This window comes from Rana temporaria, chromosome 4, assembly GCF_905171775.1.
Source record: "Rana temporaria chromosome 4, aRanTem1.1, whole genome shotgun sequence".
Lineage (NCBI taxonomy): Eukaryota > Metazoa > Chordata > Amphibia > Anura > Ranidae > Rana > Rana temporaria.
In genome coordinates, this window is record NC_053492.1 from 443,286,317 (window position 1) to 443,308,099 (window position 21,783).

The window sequence follows — 21,783 nt, forward strand, 5'->3', positions numbered from 1 at the left end:
ACCAGGCCCTTAAGTCTGGTATGGATTGTAAGGAGAACCCCCTACGCCAAAAAAACGTCGTGGGGGTCCCCCCACAATCCATACCAGACCTGTATCCAAGCACGCTGCCCGGCCGGTCAGGAAAGGAGTGGGGACGAGCGAGCGCCCCCCCCTCCTGAGCCGTACCAGGCCGCATGCCCTCAACATGGGGGAGTTGGGTGCTCTGGGGCAGGGGGGCGCCCTGCGGCCCCCCCACCCCAAAGCACCCTGTCCCCATGTTGATAAGGACAGGGCCTCTTTCCGACAACCCTGGCCATTGGTTGTCGGGGTCTGCGGGCAGGGGGCTTATCGGAATCTGGGAGCCCCCTTTAATAACTTCAGTGTTTACTTCAGTGTTTACTCATAGCTCATGAGTAAGCTATGAGTAAACACTGAAGTTAGTGTGAAACGTGTCAGCTGTCCTAGGTTCCGTTGCTGTGATTTGTAGTGCCTGTTTCCATTTTTTTACATTAAAGTTACGTTGGATTGGAGTGCGGCTGTCCTGACCATCTTTTGTTGTTATATAGATGTACCACTCGGTAGTTTAGGCAGGGAGGTCCTCACAAATTTACTTGCCAGGAGTAGTTTTCCTGGTTGATTGATAGAGATCTTTTTCCTAAGTTTGGCCTTGTTGCACTCTTCTCTTCTACCACTAGGTGGCCGGGTACTTGGTGGTACTAGATATGAGAAGGGCAACCCAAGGTCAAGTTATGGGTATGTGGGGTATCTCAGCCAATGGGCAGGGGTTTTCTTGAATCCCTTGGCCTGCTGGGAGAACCTATATATTCGGTGGAGTCAGGTGATCTGTGTTCTGTCCCACCTGGACGGCTGTCTGGGTGGATGCGTGTCATCTGACCCGGGCTGCTAGGCCGGAGTTTGGGACTATCCCGGGGGACATCTGGCTGCTAGGCTGTGTGAAGGCATATCTAGAAGTAAATTGGAAGGGTTTTGGGCCAAGGTGCGAGACATCATAAAACAGCTTACGGAGTACGATCTGGGTCCAGACCCAGACAGATATCTTCTTCAGATCTCTCTAAGCATAAATATAAAAATTCAATATTGGTTCATCTTCTGAATGCTGCTAAGACTTGCATTCTGGCCTTATGGAAGCAGGAAGCACACCCTATGATCTTGTTGTGTCTCACCAAAGTAGCTGATATTTACACTATGGAGAACATTACCGCAACTTTGCAAGGCAGAAAGGAGAATTGTTTTTAAAAATGCACTGGTCCCTCTATGTCTGCTCCAAGGAATATGGCTCTGCACTAATGGAGGGGGGCCCCTAGCTTTACCCCTTCCCTCTTCTTTTTTTTTCTTCTAGGTTTTCTTCTAGGTTTTCTTTTTCAAGTTACTGGAGTGCGGCTGTCCATATCCTTGTCGTTTTTTGCACATCCAGTGCATTGCCAGCACCCATCTGCTTCTGAGTGGACATCAATTACCCTAGTGAGCTCACCTGGAGCGGCAGCTTTCTTACCTGTTTCTTACCTGTTAGGTAGTGAACCAACAATACTTCACTTGCTTTCGTTTATTAACCACTTCCCATCCGCCCGTCGAGTTTTTACGGCCACAAGGTGGCTCTAAAATCCCGGGAGGCCGTCAATATACAGCCTCCCGCCACTGGGGGGGGCGCGCGCGCCGCCGCGTCACTCAGGTGCCGATGCGCGTGCCTGGTGGCCGCGATGTCCGCCAGGCACCCGCGATCACCTCCCCCAGTCAGTCCCCTCCCCCCACAGTAAGAATCACCTAGCAGGGCACACATTAACCCCTTGATCACCCCCTAGTGTTAACCCCTTCCCTGCCAGTCACATTTATACAGTAATCAGTGCATATTTATAGCACTGTTCCCTGTATAAATGTTAATGGTCCTAAAAATGTGTCATAAGTGTCCGATGTGTCCGCCGTAATATCGCAGTCCTGACAAAAATCGCAGATCGCCGCCATTACTAGTAAAAAATAATAATAAAAAAAATGTTTAAAAATTCTATCCCCTATTTTGTAGGCGCTATAACGTTTACGCAAACCAATCACTATACGCTTATTGCGATTTTTTTTTTTACCAAACATATGTAGAAGAATACGTATTGGCCTAAACTGAGAAAACATTTTTTTTTTTTTAATTGGATATTTATTATAGCAAAAAGTAAAAATATTGTTTTTTTTCAAAATTGTCACTCTATTTTTGTTTATAGCGCAAAAAATAAAAACCGCAGAGGTGATCAAATACCACCAAAAGAAAGCTCTATTTGTGGGAAAAAAAGGACATCAATTTTGTTTGGGAGCCATGTCGCACGACCGCGCAATTGTCATTGAAAGCACGAAAGCTGAAATTTTGCCTGGGCTGGAAGAGGGTATATGTGCCCAGTAAGCAAGTGGTTAAAATAAAATAAATAAAAATTCAACACAGCAGTTTAGAATATGCTGGTAAATGAGAAAATGATCATAAAGCTAGAAATGTAAATACAAATTTTACGTATGCAATATTTCATACTTACCTAACTAAAAAATATGCATGTTTTTAAACTGTGATTTTAGCCTGGACATAAATAAAATATAAAACAACACTATGCGTTCGTTACCTTTCAAAGAATGACGTGTTATGGCATTTATTAAAACCATGAGTACTAATCTTCAAGTATACATAATGTTGCAATGTGTAAATGAGAATGTCAGCGTGCACCTGCAGGTATGTTTGACAAATGGAGCAATTTTCATAAAATAGAAGGGCCTATGCTTCTCCATTTTTTCCATTCATCAACAAACCCTTTCATAGTATTTTTAAAGATATAAATTTTAGGACTGGGCTTGTTCATTTTCCACCAACTATGCTTGATACATATACCTGTCTCCGAATTCAGGAACCCATTTATCACAGCCACATCTGGACAACCAGCAAATTTTCATGTAAAAATTGTGCAGTTTTCTTTTTTACTAATTCATCAAATTCGTATCATTCAATGGAAACTATAAATGCAAGTAATCCATCATGGTGTTTTATTTGGGGAAAATGAACATAATTACATACAAGTGTTTTCCTTTGGATCATTTTAATGCCTAGAATAGCTTGTTGTGAATATGAAAGTGAGAATATGAGTTCTGTTTTTTTCATATACAGTTTGTCTGGATTCAAGGTGTAGAATATTGTGGCTAAAAAACTGGAGTAGGGTGCATTGACTGCATGCACTACAAAGGGGACTTACAAAAGAAAATGCCTGTCTTCAATGTCTTTCATGGCGACACTACTATGTAGTCCACAGACTCGTCGGGAGTCTCAATTTCATCCTCGTGTTCCTCGTCGGGCTGGTTTTCGACGAGAAACACGTTCGTGTGTATGCTTAGAAACCCGCACATGCTCAGAATAAAGTATGAGACGGGACCTTTCGGTAAAAGTAGCGTTTGTAATGGAGATAGCACATTCGTCACGCTGTAACAGACTGAAAAGTGCAAATCGTCTCTAACCAAACTTTTACTATAGTGGAGGTTCACCCGGAAATACATTTTTTTAACCTTAGATTCCTGCTCATTTTGTCTAGGGGAAACGGCTAGAATCGAAGCTGTACTTACCGTTTTAGAGAGCGATCTTCTCCGTCGCTTCCGGGTATGGGCTGCGGGACTGGGCGTTCCTATTTTGATTGACAGTCTTCCGACAGGCTTCCGACGGTCGCATCCATCGCGTCACGATTTTCCTGAAAGTAGCCGAACGTCGGTGCGCAGGCGCAGTATAGAGCCGCACCGACGTTCGGCTTCTTTCGGCTACTCGTGACGCGATGGATGCGACCGTCGGAAGCCTGTCGGAAGACTGTCAATCAAAATAGGAACGCCCAGTCCCGAAGACCATACCCGGAAGCGGCGGAGAAGATCGCTCTCTAAAACGGTAAGTACAGCTTCGATTTTAAAACAACTAGCCGATTCCCCTAGACAAAATGAGCATCAATCTAAGGGTAAAAAAAATGTATGGGTGAACTCCCGCTTTAACACGCAGTAACATGAGATTAGCAAAAGCAGCCCCAAGGGTTGTACCAGTGGAATCAAACTTCCTCTTTATAGTGCCGTTGTATGTGTTGTACGTCACCACGTTTGAGAGCGACGAGATTTGGTCTCGACAGTGTGTACGCAAAGAAAGCTTGTCAAGTTTCTCGACAAGCCTAACAAGGAACTCGTCGAGGAAAACGATGTTTCATTTACGACGAGTTCCTCGGTCGTGTGTACGAGGCCTGACTCCATCAGAGAGATTTCCTCTTTACCCTTAGATCACCAGGATAAAAAAAATACAGGTATAATTAAAGGAGAAGTATAGCCACGGCTATTTGGCTATACTTTTCCTGGGGATCACAGTTCTGTACTCCTGTGACCCATTTCCAGACGACAGTGGGCTAAAGCCCATTATCAGCTGACGTCACTCAGCCGCTCCAGGGTCGGGAAAGATCCCAACTAAATGATCGCTATCCACCCAGATTCCTGGACCAGCAGCTGGATCAGCCTCTCACCGAGTCTAAACCAGCCGCTTCTGGCCTCTCCACAGCCCAGCGCTCCACTGAGTGCTGGAGGGACAGAGCAGAGAGACGCTAACTGACCTTCACTGGCTCTTTGCAGTCTGACGACCGAGAGCTGAGCGAACAGCAGTGTTTGTTCACTCAGTTCTCAAGCCCTGTACACACGGGCCAGAATCTCGTCAGGAAAAAAACATAGTTTTTCCTGACGAGATTCTTGGCAAGAATCTCTAGCCGCCCGAGTGTACAGGCACTCTTTTCAAAAGAACCGCTGTTCTTTTGAAAGGCAAGAACGCGGTGACATCATGGCGTATGACGAGCATGTGCTCGTCACATTCTATGCCGTCGCCTCCATCTTGTTGCACCCTACCTATGCCTAGGAAGCTACTGCGCATGCGTCAAAGTCATTTCGAACATGCGTGGGTTTCCACGGCGACAGGTAAGTATACACACTCTTGGGTTTCTCGGCAGGAGAACACTGCAGAGAATCACAACGAGAAAATAGAGAGCAGGTTCTCTTTTTCTCGTCGAGATTTTAGGCAGTTTTCTTGACGAGAAACCTGAAAGCCTCGTACGCAAGCTCTGTATACTCGGCAAGAAAGCTCTGCAGGCAAGTTTTCTTGCTGGTTCTTGCCGAGTAAACGAGTGTGTGTACGAGGCTTCAGTCTAATGCCCCGTACACACGATCACTTTTTGTGATGAAAAACCATGCTTCAATTTATGTCATTTTTTTAAATGTCATTTTTTGTGTCATAAAAAATGATCGTATGTGGGCAAAAACAACGTTTTAAACCCGCACATGCCCAGAAGCAAGTTATGAGACGGGAAGTAAAACTACCATTCATAATGGAGTAAGCACATTCATCACGCTGTAACAGACAAAAAAGCACGAATCGTCTTTTACTAACAAGTAACCAGCTAATAGCAGCCTTAAGGCGAATAGAACTTCCCCTTTAGAGTGCCGTCGCTTTGTTCATAATTTTTCAAAACGATGGTGTGTGGGCAGCATCATTTTTAATGATGAAGTTGGAAAAATGTCGTGTTTTTTTTCATCACAAAAAGTGATCGTGTGTACGCGGCATTAGAGCCAGCAGAGTACAGCCACCCAGGTAAGTATAAATGTTAATTTTTTTTAAAACCCGAACTTCTCTTTTAAGACAAGAAGGCTCATAGAGATACAGTACGTATACATAAAGCTGAATTCCGTCAGTATTTTTACTGACAGCCAGTAAAAAATGGCCACTTTTCTCCTGCCAGTAAATGCCAGTGACAGGAAAAGGTTGCCAGTAAATAATATGGCTGTGAAGTTTGGCTCAGAACTGCATATGCCAGAGCCGACCGAGACCATCCGAGTGCCTGCTACAGTGTGTTTGGGGCGACGTCGGTGGGTCTGGTGATGGCGGTGCTTGAGCATGTGATATCATAATGCAAGGCTGAGTTGAGTGGAGCGGTTGGAGCCTCGTATGTGGGTCTGCGGGACAGGAGCAAGGCAATCCGGGAGCGGGACTGTCAGTGCTCTTTGGACTGGAGTGGACTGAAGGGACCACCTGGCGTGGAGAGAGATTGTCACCATCTGGATAACGTATTTATTGTGGCATATGTCCCAATATGCATACTCCGTTGTAGGGACCACAATGTACAGAGGCTGCTCAATGGTGACTAATATATATATATATATATATAAATATATGAGTATATGCAAACTGAAACCTTAGTTATTATTGGCATAGTAGAAGCAGGATTATTCAGGTTTATTTTGTTGGCTACCAAACCTGAGTGTCGGGGAACTTTTGTGTGTTATTCTAGATATATAAATACCTCTAAAATTATAGACATATATTTAAAAATGCTTTATGTAATGGCTAGGATCTTATCTTCCTTTATATAAAAATAGACCTCTTCTCCAATATTATTTTAAAGCAATGTTAACATCTTTGTTGGGATGGATATAGGGGAGCAGAATGGCAGAAATACCTTATTCGGTAACATTGCCCAGCTCCAGCATCAGCTGGTCACTGGATTAATGCTTCGCCAAGGGTGATGTATTAGCGAAATGAAAAATTAACCGTGCTTAGTGCTAATTAAATTAAACTCCAATGATTAGTGATAAAATCTGTGAATAAAACAGCAGCACTCAAAACTTACCACGTGTTGCGCTGTAAAAAAAATCAATAAAATTAAAATCAAACAAATCAACCATAACAGGTGAGAGCAGTCCCAAAAATATACAGTTCCAGTAAAAAGTCCACTGTGCTGAATGATCCTGCAAACACCTATACTAATTCCAGTGCTCTGGCCACCACTTCTCAGGCCCCGTACACACGTCCGAGGAACTCGACGGGCAAAACTCATCGTTTTGCTCGTCGAGTTCTGTGTGAAGCCGCCGAGGATCTCGGCGAGCCAACTTTCCTCATTGAACAACGAGGAAATAGAGAACATGTTCTCTATTTGGCTCGACGAGGAACTCGTCGGCTTCCTCGGCCGAAAGTGTACACACGCCGGGTTTCTCGGCAGAATTCAGCTCCGATCGAGTTTCTGGCTGAATTTGTGTGTACGAGGCCTCAAAATCTGCTTACCAGAGAATCAGACCTACGTATGCAGGAGGTCTCATATGGCTTATTAGTGTTTCCGTATGGATGGCTTTTCCTTCTGTTGTAGTATCTTTCCACTCAGTTGATTAAAACATATTAAAATATTCACAAGCGAGGAAGTAAAGACCAAGAACAAAGTAAAAAATGTTGCCCGTCCAAGCCAGCATGGTGATGTTACTGCATAGCTCCGTCCTAATGTGTTTTGTCCTACAGAATGTTAGTCATCACCAGAACAGGAGGCGAGGGGACATCCAATGGCAAAACCTTAGATGATAATTTCTCTATTTTTGTAGAGATTTCTTCTCATAACCTGTTGCATCTCTGAGACAGAAAGTGCAGGTAAGTCTTTGCAATAAGTCTCTAACAGCAGTTTTATGGGCTTTTGATGCTAACTAGCTGGAGAGTGTACTGGGGAATTATTGTGTTGTCCTCCAGAGATATTTCCATTCACTTTGTGTCTTGGGACACCTCTCGTATTCCAAGACAAAAATCCAAGGGAACAGGAGTCCCGACTCCCTCTCATGCCGCGTACACACGATCAGTCCATCCGATGAGAACGGACCGTTTTCATCAGTTAACCGATGAAGCTGACTGATGGTCCGTCGCGCCTACACACCATCAGTTAAAAAAACTATCGTGTCAGGACGCAGTGATGTAAAACACAACGACGTGCTAAAAAAATGAAGTTCAATGCTTCCAAGCATGCGTCGACTTGATTCTGAGCATGCGTGGATTTTTAACCGATGGTTGCGCCTACTAACGATCGTTTTTTTTCCCATTGGTTAGGAATCCATCGGTTAAATTTAAAGCAAGTTGGCTTTTTTTTAACCGATGGTTAAATAACCTATGGGGCCCACACACGAACGGTTTTGACCGATGAAAGCGGTCCATCAGACCGTTGTCCTCTGTTTAACCTATCGTGTGTACGAGGCCTCACTAGGACAGGAATTGAGAACAGTGATCACCCAGACTGCAATAAAAACCATAAAGAAGCTCTAAACCTTCTCCATACTTTGCATTTAGGATTAAAGAGACAATGCCACCTTGCCTTGCAGGGCAAAGTCACAATGTCTCTGGAAATTGTATCCCCATACCCCTACCCTTTGCAGCTGATAACTCTACCCAATACTTCTGGATATGGATGTAAAATATTATTATTATTATATTATTATTATTATTATTATTATTATTATTATTATTATACTCCCTTGTGGTGGTGCTCAGACCAATTAATTGATGTTGTCATAAGACCAGTGGAGTGACATCTTTGCTCTCATGGGTTACTGTGAAGGAGCACAGGTACAGTAAGTACAGTGGGTATAGAAAGTGCCGTGCCATTCTGCCGACGTATATGTACCGGCGGCGGTCGCAAGCGGTCAGGGGAGGGCTGGCAGCCTTAGGCCTGGGGGGCAAGTCAAGTGGCCCATTGAATCACCGAATCAGCTCACCAAGCAGCCTGATCACTGGGACAGGTTACATGGGGTGTATGGTGGGGGGGAGAGATGGGGGTCAGCTAGGGGTGTCAGGGTCTCTCACCTCAGTGATCCCAGCTCAGCAGGTCCTTGCACACCACGGCCTCCTGGGGTGGTAATGCTCCTGGTCCTGGGGTCAAGTTGCAGCCAGTGCCCAGTCCTGCATCCCTACTACCTGGCATGCTCTGCCTCTGTCTGCTTCCAAGAATCCAGTCCCAGGGAGTTGTAGTTTCCTCTGCGCTGCTCTGTTTTCCACCCACTGGGAGCTTGAGCGTGGACTACAACTCCTGGAATGCAACAGCTAGTGGTAAAAAATAAAATGGTAGCACATTTTGAACATAAGTTAGAGTGGCCTGGGAGGCAATTGCCACCCTGCCACCTGGCCCAGCCCTCCCCTGCAAGCGGTTAAATCTCATGTTGAACATTAGCTTTCCTGACAAGCGGTAGGCAGACAAATAAGCAGCTTTTTTGTTTTAGAGACTTTTGTGCTCTGCCTGGAGTTCTCCTTTACCATCAGTCCCAATATGCATTTATCACATCCAGATGAAATGGTACAGCTTGTGTAATAGAAGCAGACTGTTAACATTAGTGTAATGGGAACGGACTGTTAAGATGAGTGCCACGACCCATTGTGACATGTTTATTGTTCAACATCACGATCACCCTCCCTCTCATGTTGCAAGCCAAACCTATGCATATATGTACAAGCACCCTATTTTAATAAGCTATTATGCTAATCAGGAAATACCAAAAAAAAAAGACGCCTATTTAAATCAACAGCGGAAAGTTAAGAAAAGAAATAAAACTTCAGCACAAACGGTTCAATTTCCACCCAGCTGCTTACATATAGACCGTTCCATTCCCTATGGAAAATCCAAGTTTAATTTGAACAAGTTTATGCAGAATTTCTGTCATCGTGGATGTTTTTTCTTTCTTTCCGTGATGTGAATTCATTAGTCAGTGAAGGCCTCTGATGGAATCCAGAGCACAAATTCTATACTGGCAACGCTAAGTAGATTTGATATGCTTGTAGATTTTGAATATAGGACGTTTTTTTTTTTTCTGTAAGTCTGCATAATTTCCATTCAAAGCAACACACGTACTCCTCAAAGTCCTGATTAAAATACTAAACTAATACAAAAAACATCCCTTCAAAAGGCATTAGCATATTTGATGGATAGGCTTTAACCTACACCACGCTCTGTTTGAATAGATGCATTTACTTCTGCCTGATGGAGTATTGATGACGGGGAGATGTCAAAGTCGAGGCTTAATAAAGAGCAGAAATGTCTTGGCAAGCCAAAGCAGAGCGGCTCGGATCGTTTTCATGCTTTAGAACGCAAAAAAAAAACCTTTACTAAGGCAAAATTGATTTCTTTTTTTTTTTTATAAAAAACGAGGAGCTTGTAACGAGAACTATACACTGCATCCTGGATTTATACTTTCCAGATGGTTCTCATTAAATGTGCAGCTCCACTTTCACTTTAAGGTTTGCATGTAGCCCTGCTACGGTAAAAGAACTTCATGTTAGTGAATGTTACCAGTTAACAGAATTTGTATTCCTGGAAAAGAAAGCCAACGGCAGCCAAAACTTTATTTTTTATTGTATTTTTTATTTTTTTTGGACAAAGTAGGAAAGGGTTTAAAAATCGAATAGGTTTATATTGTTATCTGTGTAAATGTCACCAGAACAGGAAGGCCCAGATTCACAAAGCACTTACGCCGACGTATAACAAGTTACGCCGACGTAAGTGCAAATGTGCGCCGTCGTATCTGTGCGCCAGACCCACAAACTAATATGCGCCTAAAAACAGGCTACACCCCGCCGACGTATCTTGCTTACGCCGGCGTAGAGTGGGCGCACATTTATGGTTGGGAGCATGGTGCCGCTCCCATTGATTAGTCATTCGAACATGCAAATGAGGGAAATACGGCGATTCACGAATGTACGTGTGCCCGGCGCATGCTACGCTAGATGCGCGTTAGTTGTACGTCCGGCGTAAAGTTATTCCCAATAAAGGAGGTGCAACCCAGCAACAGACATGCTCAGGTCTGCACCAGGGAACACAAGCCGGCATATTGTGCGTTGGACGTGTGTCTGGCTGGGCGTACGTTACGTTCACGGCGTACGCAGTGATCCGGCGCAGCTTAGGCAGTTGTGCCGGCGTGGTTGTGAGCAGGCGGGGGGGGGCAGGCGCGGGGGGTGTGCGCATGCGCAGTTCGTGATACGTACCTGTCTGGCGCTCGGCCCATCATTTGCATTGGGTCACGCCTCATTTGAATGGGTCACACCCACTTCTACCTACGCCGGTGTACGCCTACGAAACCCACGCCACGCTGGCGCAGCGTTGGGAGCACTACGGCGGCGTAATGTGCGCCCACACTCTGTGAATCTGGCCCAATGCGAGGTTCTTCTAAAGGTGATACAGGCAGTATTAAAACCTGGCAGAAGTCCTAAAGGCTAACCGTAGCACAACATTAGCATAAGTTGCCCAAAGTGTGGCGCTAAAGAGCCGAAAAAACCACGTAGTGTCGTATTTATTCTGACAAAGTTTTGCCGTCTGTATGCAGAACAAGTTCACAGCCAAAGCCCTTCGGACAAAAGTCCTACGCTTTGTCCGACGGAAATCCGATCGTGTGCATGAGGCTTTATTTATCCTTCCCTGATCGCAGTGGCGGGCATATCAGCAAAGGACCCCTGTGTAAGAATAATTTTTTCTTCAGTCATTCAAAAACTGTGGATTGATAGATAGATAGCTAGATAGAATACGTTGGAGTACATAGTTACATAGTAGGTGAGGTTGAAAAAAGACACAATGTCAGCACTACAAATAACCTTTATATGAATAATATGTCAGTAAATACAATAACCTCAGCATTGGTGTTATTGGCGGTAATAACAATCTTCAGCATTTGTTTCAGTGAGCGCAATAATAACTTTCCAGCATTGGTGTCAGTGGACAAATAATAACCCTCTCTCATTCATTGGTGTCGGTGGACACAATAATATACCCCATCATTGGTGTGATTGGATGCAATAATAACCACAGATCATTTATGTCAGTGGATGGAATAATAACCCCCCATCATAGGTGTCAGTTAATGCAATAACCCCCCCCCCCCAATCATTGCTGTTATTGGACGCAATAATTGGTATCATCATTGGTATCAGTGGATGGAACAATGGCCCCCCAACATTGGTGTCAGTGGATGAAACAATAACCCCCCAACATTGGTGTCAGTGGATCCAATAATAACTAGTGTTGAGCAGAATATGCCATATTCGATTTCGCGATATATCTCGAATATATATTCGAATATTCGAGATATATTCGCTAAATTCGAATATTCGTGATATTTTATCGAAAGTAAATGATTGCGATTTTTCGCTATTGCGAATGCGAAAATAATTGCGATTTTTTGATAACTGCGGTAGGAGCACTCTGATTGGCTCAGAATATTCGTGATATTTTATCGAAATATCGCAACATGCGAATGCGATATTTATTGCGCAATTTCGAGAAATGCTGGAGGAGCGCTCTGATTGGCTCAGAATATTCGTGATATTTTATCGAAATATCGCAACATGCGAATGCGATATTTATTGCGCAATTTCGACAAATGCTGTAGGAGCACTCTGATTGGCTCAGAATATTCGTGATATTTTACAATACAAAATAATTGCGAATATTCGGCAAATGCGGAAGGAGCACTCTGATTGGCTCAGAATATTCTTGATATTTTACAATACAAAATAATTGCGAATATTCGGCAAATGCAGAAGGAGCACTCTGATTGGCTCAGAATATTCTTGATATTTTACAATACAAAATAATTGCGAATATTCGGCAAATGCAGAAGGAGCACTCTGATTGGCTCAGAATATTCTTGATATTTTACAATACAAAATAATTGCGAATATTCGGCAAATGCGGAAGGAGCACTCTGATTGGCTCAGAATATTCTTGATATTTTACAATACAAAATAATTGCGAATATTCGGCAAATGCGGAAGGAGCACTCTGATTGGCTCAGAATATTCTTGATATTTTACAATAGAAAATAAAAAGTGTTTTGCATTGGTGGTGATTCTTTACTCTATCCATCTGTCACAGCCGTTTGTCAATCAAACACCTTGAAGATTGAACACGTTCATGCTGCATGCTTTGGACTTTTTTTCACTTCACATATCAGACATTTTTATGAAAGATTATTTTTCTATTATTGGGACTATATTTCTTTATATATTTGTTTCACTGTGTATTTCACAAGTTATTTGCGCTTGCTTATTTTATAATTTGCCCACATGTCTTGTCACTAGACATATTTTTTATTCTTGTAGAGCGACTCCATTTTCTGTCTTGTATTAATTTATGTTGTATAACATTTTTGAGTTGCTGCTGTATTCTCCCCTTTTTTAAGGTATGCGCAATTTTTTCCTTCTTACAAAAAATAATAATATCAAACATACAAATATTCATAACATACACATACACAAAGCCCCCCCCTTTTGCATCAGAGACAATCAGAGTTCTCCTACCACAGTTATCGAAAATTCGCAATCATTTTCGCATTCGCAATAGCGAAAAATCGCAATTTTTTTTTTTCAATTTGGCAACATAAAAGGATCGCCTCAGCTTAGCTACTCGGCCCAGGGTCTCTAATCATACCAGCAATGCTTTTAGACGTCGATAGGATGTGATCTGTTTTAAAAATCAAATTGAAAAAATGCGAATATTCGGAATTGCGAATATTCACCGCGAAATTCGAAATATAGCGCGATTTCTCGAATATGCTATATTCGAGTCGAATATTCGCAATGCGAATATTCGTGAGCAACACTAATAATAACCCCTCCATCCTTGGTGTTAATGGAAGCAATAATAACCCTTCATCATTGGTGTCAGTGGATGCAATAATCCCCCCAACCCCCTGCCCCCACCCTTGGTGTTAGTGGAAGCAATAACTCTTCATCATTGGTGTCAGTGGACCCAATAATAACCCTTCACCATTGGTGTCAGTGGATGCAATAATCCCCCCAACCCCTTGCCCCCAACCCCTTGCCCCCAACCTTGGTGTTAGTGGAAGCAATAACTCTTCATCATTGGTGTCAGTGGACCCAATAATAACCCTCCATCATTGATGTCAGTGGATGCAATAATAACCCCCATCAGTGGTGTCAGTTAATGCAATTATAACCCCCATCCCATCATTGGTGTTAATGGACACATTACTATCCCCATCATTGGTATCATTGGGTGGAACAATAACCCCCCAACATTGGTGTCAGTGGATCCAATAATACCCCCCCCCCCATCCTTGGTGTTAGTGGAAGCAATTATAACCCTTCATCATTGGTGTCAGTGGATGAAATAATACCCCCCGCCCCCACCCTTGGTGTTAGTGGAAGCAATCTTCATCTCAATAAATATGTAAAAAATGTGGTATGCATTTTTATCCAGCCCCTCTGATATCCCTAACTAAAATCTAGTGGAACCAATTGCCTTCAGACGTCACCTAATTAGTAAATAGAGTCTTCCTGTGTGTAATTAATTCTCAGTATAAATACAGCTGTGAAGCCCTCAGAGGTTTGTTAGAGAACCTTAGTGAACAAACAGCATCATGAAGCCAAGGAACACACCAGACAGGTCAGGGATAAAGTTGTGAAGTGTAAAGCAGGGTTAGGTTGTAAAAAAATATCCCAAGCTTTGAACATCTCACAGAGCACTGTTCAATCCATAATCCGAAAATGGAAAGAGTATGGCACAACTACAATCCTACCAAGACATGACCGTCCACCTAAACTGACAGGCCGGGCAAGGAGAGCATTAATCAGAGAAGCAGCCAAGGGACAAAGCATATTCACATGTTAGTCAAAGTCCAGACCTAAATCCCATTGAGAATCTGTGGCAGGACTTGAAAATTGCTGTTCACAGACGCTCTCCATCCAATCTGACAGAGCTTGAGCTATTTTGAAAAGTAGAATGGGCAAAAATGTCACTCTCTAGATGTGCAAAGATGGTAGAGACATCCCCAAAAAGACTTGCAGCTGTAATTGCAGTGAAAGGCGGTTCTACAAAGTTTTGACTCAGGGGGGCTGAATACAAATGTACCCCACACTTTTCACAGATTTATTTGTAAAACATTTTGAAAACCATTTATCATTTGCCTTCCACTTCACAATTATGTGCCAGTTTGTGTTGGTCTATCACATAAAATCCCAATAAAATATTAGGGCTGCAACTAATGAGTATTTTCATAATCGATTAGTTGGCCGATCATTAAAAAAACGTAATATGCAATTTTTTATTTATTTAAAATAATAATGAAAAAAAAAAGTGTTACACAGGTATACACAGGTCATATACAGGTATACTGTCATGATGGGGTTTATAGTACAAGAAACCCCCCAGGAACACCAATGATGGGGCACTATCCCCCCCAGGAACCCCAATGATAGGGCACCATCCCCCCCGGAACACCAATGATGGGGCACTATTCTCCCCAGAAATGCCTATGATGGGGCATTATTCCCCCCAGTAACACCACTGATGGGGTACTATTCCCCCCAGGAACACCAATGATGGGGCACTATTCCCCCCACCTCCCCAGGAACACAAATGATGGGGCACTACCCTCTCTCCCCCCAGGAACACCAATGATGGGGCACTATTCCTCACAAGAACACCAATGACGGGGCACTATTTCTCCCCGAAACACCAATGACGGGGCACTATTTCTCCCAGGAACACCAATGATGGGGCACAATTCCCCCCTGGGACACCAATGATGGGGCACTTGTCCTCCCAGAAATCCCAAAATCAATGTTTTGCCATTGTATTTTAAAAGTAAGCCGCTACTCTATCGCAACTCGGCGCTTACCCCTGCTTCTCTCCTCTCTTTCTCCCCTCGCGGCAGCAAAGCGGGCGGGGCTGAGAATACCCCTCTGCCATCAGAGAGGAGGTGAGAGGTGGACGTACCTGGTCACATGAGTGCCACTTTGAGAAAGCAGCTTGTACACAGGGGATTGTGTAACACTTGGACGGAGACAGGACTGACAGGCAGGGAGGAAGGTGCGTGCAGACCAACAAATCGATAATGAAAATTTTGGTCGAAGGATTTTCATTATCGATTTTATTGATTAATCATTTTAGCCCTATAAAATACATTTACGTTTTTGGTTATAACATGACATGGATTCCTATGGATCCGCAGCATCTCGTGGGGGCGGCGAGCGCGAGAAGCACAGCATCGCATCGCCGGTTTCCAGCGCGATCCCATCGTGCTGGAAACACATAATCGGCGGCACCTACTGTACCATGCACAGCTGCACCTAGATTTGCACTCTCCAGTTTTAGTAAATCAACCCCATAGGCTTTTAGGATCGTTTAGGTGCTGCCGCAGTTAGTGGAGGCTCAACCTCCCTCTAACTAAACGCAGAAGAATCACGTTCAGGATAGGAACGTTTTTGGATGCAAAACATGGCAAAACTGCAGCACGATTTTGCCGCGTTTCGCGATTTCCCACAGCCGGCGGTCATAATAGGCATTGTGTACATGAAGCCTAAAGCTGCATGTGAAGGATCCAAGCCACGATGGCCACCAATCACTTTGTGTGGAATGTTTTATATCCACAGAAATGTGGCCTAACCATAGAAGGACCTGTAGGTCGTGTTCGCCAACCAGCCCAAAATTTTCCATTCCTTCTTTATCTTCGAAGTGTCTGGTTCAGTGGATATTAGTTGCCCTTCCAGAGACAATATTTTTCTTAGATTATTGATTATTAGATCTTTAATTATTTAAAAATTGAAACAGCTTTGCTATTAACAACTAATGAAAAAAAAGTTTAGACTGGACCTCTCATTTAATCTAGATTACTCTCGTCTTCTGCGTCTCTATAACTGATATTGATGGATGTGACTTGCTGCACATTGTTACTGAGGCTGATCAAAGCGGGTCGTTGAGTAATCTGCTGAATTAAATGTCACATTAGTAAATTCTTGTGGGCTATTATTTAGATTATTCTCACTGTGTGGAAAGCTGTCAAGAGATAAATCACGGGTCAGAGGAGATGAGGGTGGAAATGTCATTATGGCATTATGGTAAAATTTCCTTAGCTTGACCCACACTCAGCCATAAATCAGTATTGGTCTCTTTCGTAATTAAAGGTTACTCCACTTTCATGGGAAAAAAGGACAAATAAAATGATATTGCATAAACAATAACTACACAAGTCATAATGTAATTGAAAGAGGAAGTAAACCCTCTAAAACATTTTTTCTTTTGTTTTTAAATGTGCAAAAGAAAGGCATTATGAATTACTTACCTGAGATCGAAGCCCCCGAAGCGACTCTCGTTCCTCTCCTGTGCCCCCACCATGATACCCGACTGACTTCCAGGTATCGCGGCTCTGGCGCTGTGATTGGCCAGAGCCGCGATGAAGTCACTCCCAGCACGATCATCGCCTTCACAAACGGCACGCTCAGTGCGCCTGCCCCGTTGTCTACGGCGTGCCTGCGCCTTAGACACCGGCCCAGTCTTTTCTGCAAATATCTCCTAAACCGTGTAGGTTTAGGAGATATTTTTTGCACCTACAGGTAAGCCTTAATCTAGGCTAACCTGTAGGTTAACGTGGTCTGTAAGGCCGAGTACACACGGTCGGTCTAACCGATGAAGCTGACTGATGGTCTGATGCGCCTACACACCATAAGTTAAAAAAACTATCATGTCAGAACGCGGTGATGTAAAACACGACGACGTGCAGAAAAAAGAAGTTCAATGCTTCCAAGCATGCGTCGACTTGATTCTGAGAATGCGCAGGTTTTTAACCGATGCTTTTGCATACTAACCATCGGTTTTGACCTATCGGTTATCAGTCCATTGGTAAATTTTAAAGCAAGTTCTCTTTTTTTTTTGACCAAAGGATAACAGACCGATGGGGCCCACACACGATCGGCTTGGACCGATGAAACGGTCCTTCAGTCCGTTTTCATCGGTTTTGACCGACCGTGTGTACGCTGCCTAAGGGTTTACAACCACTTTAAAGGGGTTGTAAAGGTAAATGTTTGACGGTACCGCCCCCCCCCGGAACCCCCGTTTTACTTACCTCACCCCTCGAAAGTCCTGCGCGCGTCCCCGTGATCTTCTTCGGTTTCCAACCTGGCCGTTGATTGGCTAGGCTGAACGGATTGATAGCAGCGCAGCCATTGGCTGGCGCTGCTGTCATTCACATCCAATGACGCGGCGCGCCGGGGGGCAGGCCGAGTGATACATTGGGTGGCTATGCTTGCCGCTGTATCACTAGAGCGCGCCCACAAAAGCTTTCCACCATGCGAGGGAGCTTGCATGAAGGTCGAAAGCTCTTACGAGGAGGAGCCTGAGACAGCCACTGAGGGACCCCAGAAGACAGGGTTCGGGGACACTCTGTGCAAAACAAGCTGCACAGTGGAGGTAAGTATAACATGTTTGTTATTTTACAAAAAAAAAAAAATTTTACTTTAGTGTTCCTTTGATGATAATGAACAAATCCTTTCCTTTTCAATCTGCATCGCTGTCATTTTCTTAAATACTCCAAATACAATATGACAACCTGAAGGCGCTCTGTACACAGTTGGTGTACACAGCGCCCCCAGCAATGTAATTTCCTGCTTATGTGATTGGCTCACTGATTTCCCCAAAAGTCTGCACTAAGTTACAAGTCAGATTTTAGGCATCCTCTGCAATAGGATATTTTTTTGGTGAGATATTTGTTAAAGAATATGTAAACCAAACATTTCATATTACTAAAATGGGCCTGCTGTACCATGTACTTGTGTGAAAAAGTATCCGGTTCTCTTTGTATTGCTTGTATTGCAATACCCCCCCCCCCCCCCCCCCCATACTCACCCCACTTCTTTTTTTGGGCATTAGAGATAGGGGAGGGGGTCTTTGTTTCTCAATATTGGGACAAAGGTGCCTTGCCAGGAAGAAAGCTTTTCTGCCCCATCCTTTGCCAGGTAACCCCCCAATGTTGAAAGACACATGATCTGGTCTGGTACAGGAAGGAGGGGAACAGGGAGAAAGCTCGCTGACCTCTATTTTCTGGTCATCCATGCTGCATGTCTGAATAAGGATATTGGTAGAATTTTAAGGAGAACCGTACACCGTTTTTTTCCCTTTTTCCTTTTTTAAGGGACTTCTTCTTACTGTCTCATAACACCACATGCGAGTAGGTAGGGTGCAGCATGGTGTGACAGCAATAAAACACAGTCCAAGTGCGATGAAGAACTTGTATTGAAATAATGCAAAGATAGTTTACAATAACCCCGGCAGAAAGACAACCCAACCAGGAATACCCACGGATCCAGCAACATGTAGAGAGGTTTCAGCTGAACGAATTCTGCGTACACACAATCGGATTTCCTTGGGTGTTTTTTCCAACAGAATTCCGCTCAAGCTTGGCTTGCATACACACGATCACACAAAAGTTCTCTGAACTTTCGACCGTCAAGAACCCGGTGATGTACAACACTGCGATGAGCCGAGAAAATTAAGTTCAATGCTTCCGAGCATGCGTCAAATTGTTTCCGAGCATGCGTCGAAATTTTGCGTGTCGGAATTGCTACAGGCGGTCAGAATTTCCGATTGGATTTTTTTCAGTCGGAAAATTTGAGAACCAACTCTCAAATTTTTGTTGGTGGAAATTCCGACAGGAAAAGTCTGATGGAGCATACACACGGTCGGAATTTCCGATCAAAAGCTCACATCGGACTTTTGTCAGAATTTCCGACTGTGTGTATGGGGTATTACAGTTCCTGTTAGGAGGGGCAGAATGCGGCCTGACCATCTCGTGCCCAAATGGGAAGATATCCTGACAAGTTGAGAGCCCTACACCTTCCCTCATCAGGAACCTTTCCCTGCCACTAGTTCTGTCCCTACCGGGCAGGATACCTGGCCCTACTCTACCCACATGCAAAATGTACACCATAGACTCTGCCTGACCAAAGATGGCTGTTAGAGACAAATGAAGTGACAACATCCAATTGGATTGCTTCCCCAGTGACCCCAAGAAACCATAGAGGAACCATGCTCCTCCTGACTTTCACTTCAAATGCAGTGCCACTGTAGAATAGCGCCACCTGGAGTGGAGAAAATAGACTGCACCTGCCGACATGCAGATTTAAAGCACCCCCCATGCTAACCCTCTTCATTCGGTCTCCTTCACTTCTCTTTGTCTTCTCATCTCCTGGATCATGAGAGGAAACCTCCACTGGTCAGCCAATTGGAATTCTCTGCATCCTTCAGGTAGTAGTGTGGACTCCTAGAAGAAGGGTCCCTCCAGTAAATAAAGACAAGAAGGACCTACCTGATGCTCGATGAATTTGTAAATACAATTTCACGCAAATTAAATTTTCTCTTGTTTAAAAAACAGCAATCAGGTAGAGGAGGGTGGGGAGGGGGTACATTTATCACAGAATTGGGATTAGGGCCAGAAGTTCCATACCTCCCAACCGTCCCGGATTTCACATGAATGTCCCGCGATTCACGAAAAATCCCGTGGTCCCGTGAGCAATGCTATGTCCCGTAATTTCGCGGTAAATCCTGCGGTCCCGCGATTTGCGGTAAACCCCCCCCCCACTCTGATCCACGGATTCCCCCCCGCTCAACAACTCAGATCCGCGAACCCCCCCCGCTCAACAACTTTAATCCGCGGCCACCCCCCCGCTCAACAACTTCGTTTGGGGGGGTATGCTCATTTGTCCCTCATTCTGAAGTTTAAAAAAAGTTGGGAGGTACAGTATGTGAGAAGCACAGTGGAAGACCCCCTCCGTGGCAGGTGTAGACCCCTAGTTTATATCTGCATCAGATCTAGCAAGCAAAGTAAAAATGGCACAGAAGCCACATGCCAAAAACTTCCAGCACCAGGCTCCTGGCACTAGAACCCAATGACAAGACCTGGCCTTGAAAGAAAGCATGCACTATCTTTCGAAAACATGAGCTATGTATTCTTCATGAAGGAAAAGGAAGGTTAGCTGCGGAATATATTGAATACCAGATCTGATATCTGTTTATGCGTGCAGAAAGCTTTTGCCAAGAAGGACACTGTAAAGAAAAATATTGGTTTAGAAGTAGTTATCCCTCTGAAATGAAAGTGTTTTACCAATTCTCCTTGCAAGTCAAATAAACAGAAGGTTCTGTCATGTCTGCCGAGCACTGAGCCGGCCTTTGCAGCCCAGGGTTCTACTTACTAAAGCAATAGGACGAGGGCAAACCAAGTGCAAGAAAACACTTCCATATTTATCAACGGAAAAGAAGCCTATTAAAATAAACCCACATTTTTCTGATGTAGCCCTCTGAGGACCGGCCTTTATCCCTTCCTGCAGCAGGTAGAGTCCAGAAAATGAATCCTGGAAAGTTCACAGGTCAGCGGGGAGTTGTGTATGAATTTTCAAATTTAAAACTTGAAATCAACTTGTGCAGTGGCCCGTGAAGAATCTCTCAGGAGGCCTCGTTAGTATGGGAACATAACGAACAATAAGCCCTTAAAGGAAAAATTGTTTAGTTTAAAATATATTTATGTAGCGCTTACCCCCGCAGGAGCCGCTGGATAGAATAGGGATGGCGTGTTACCTCTGTGAGCGTCTAGGGGTAAATGATGATGATGAGGTGATGAGAGAGCAATGACGGAATGTCCAAGCAGCAGGTGTCTTTTCTTGTGCTTAATTTCACCCAACATGGCAAAACAGTAAACTTGAGGTAGATAGGAAAAGATGGGTGAAGAGGAGAATTGCAGATTCAGGCTTGAACAATACAGAAGCAGTCCTGCTTCTAACGGCACTTTTCTTTACGTCGCCACTCCAGCCGGAGTGGGTATAGTGAATCTGGACAGGCCTCTCACACCGACCTGGCAGCCAGAGTATCACTCGGAAACTTGAGGAGAAAATAAGTCTCTGCCACAGACTTAGTAGAAATAAAGGTCAGAACGGGACCTCTGCCACAGGCCCCTTCTCCAGAATGTAGATTGTGAGGTAAATCCTCCTTACTGAATTTAGTGCCTGAATCTCCCTCAGGTAGCTCTCAAATGGTCACCGACTGACAGGTTGCCAACAGACAAACTCTCAATGTCCGGTCACCTTGACCCCCGGTGGATTGTCGAGGCCCTGTTGGATCGCCTGCCTCTGGGCTCTCCTCAGACTGACCCCCCACCGAACAGCACAACTCGCTTGGGATCTTCTCT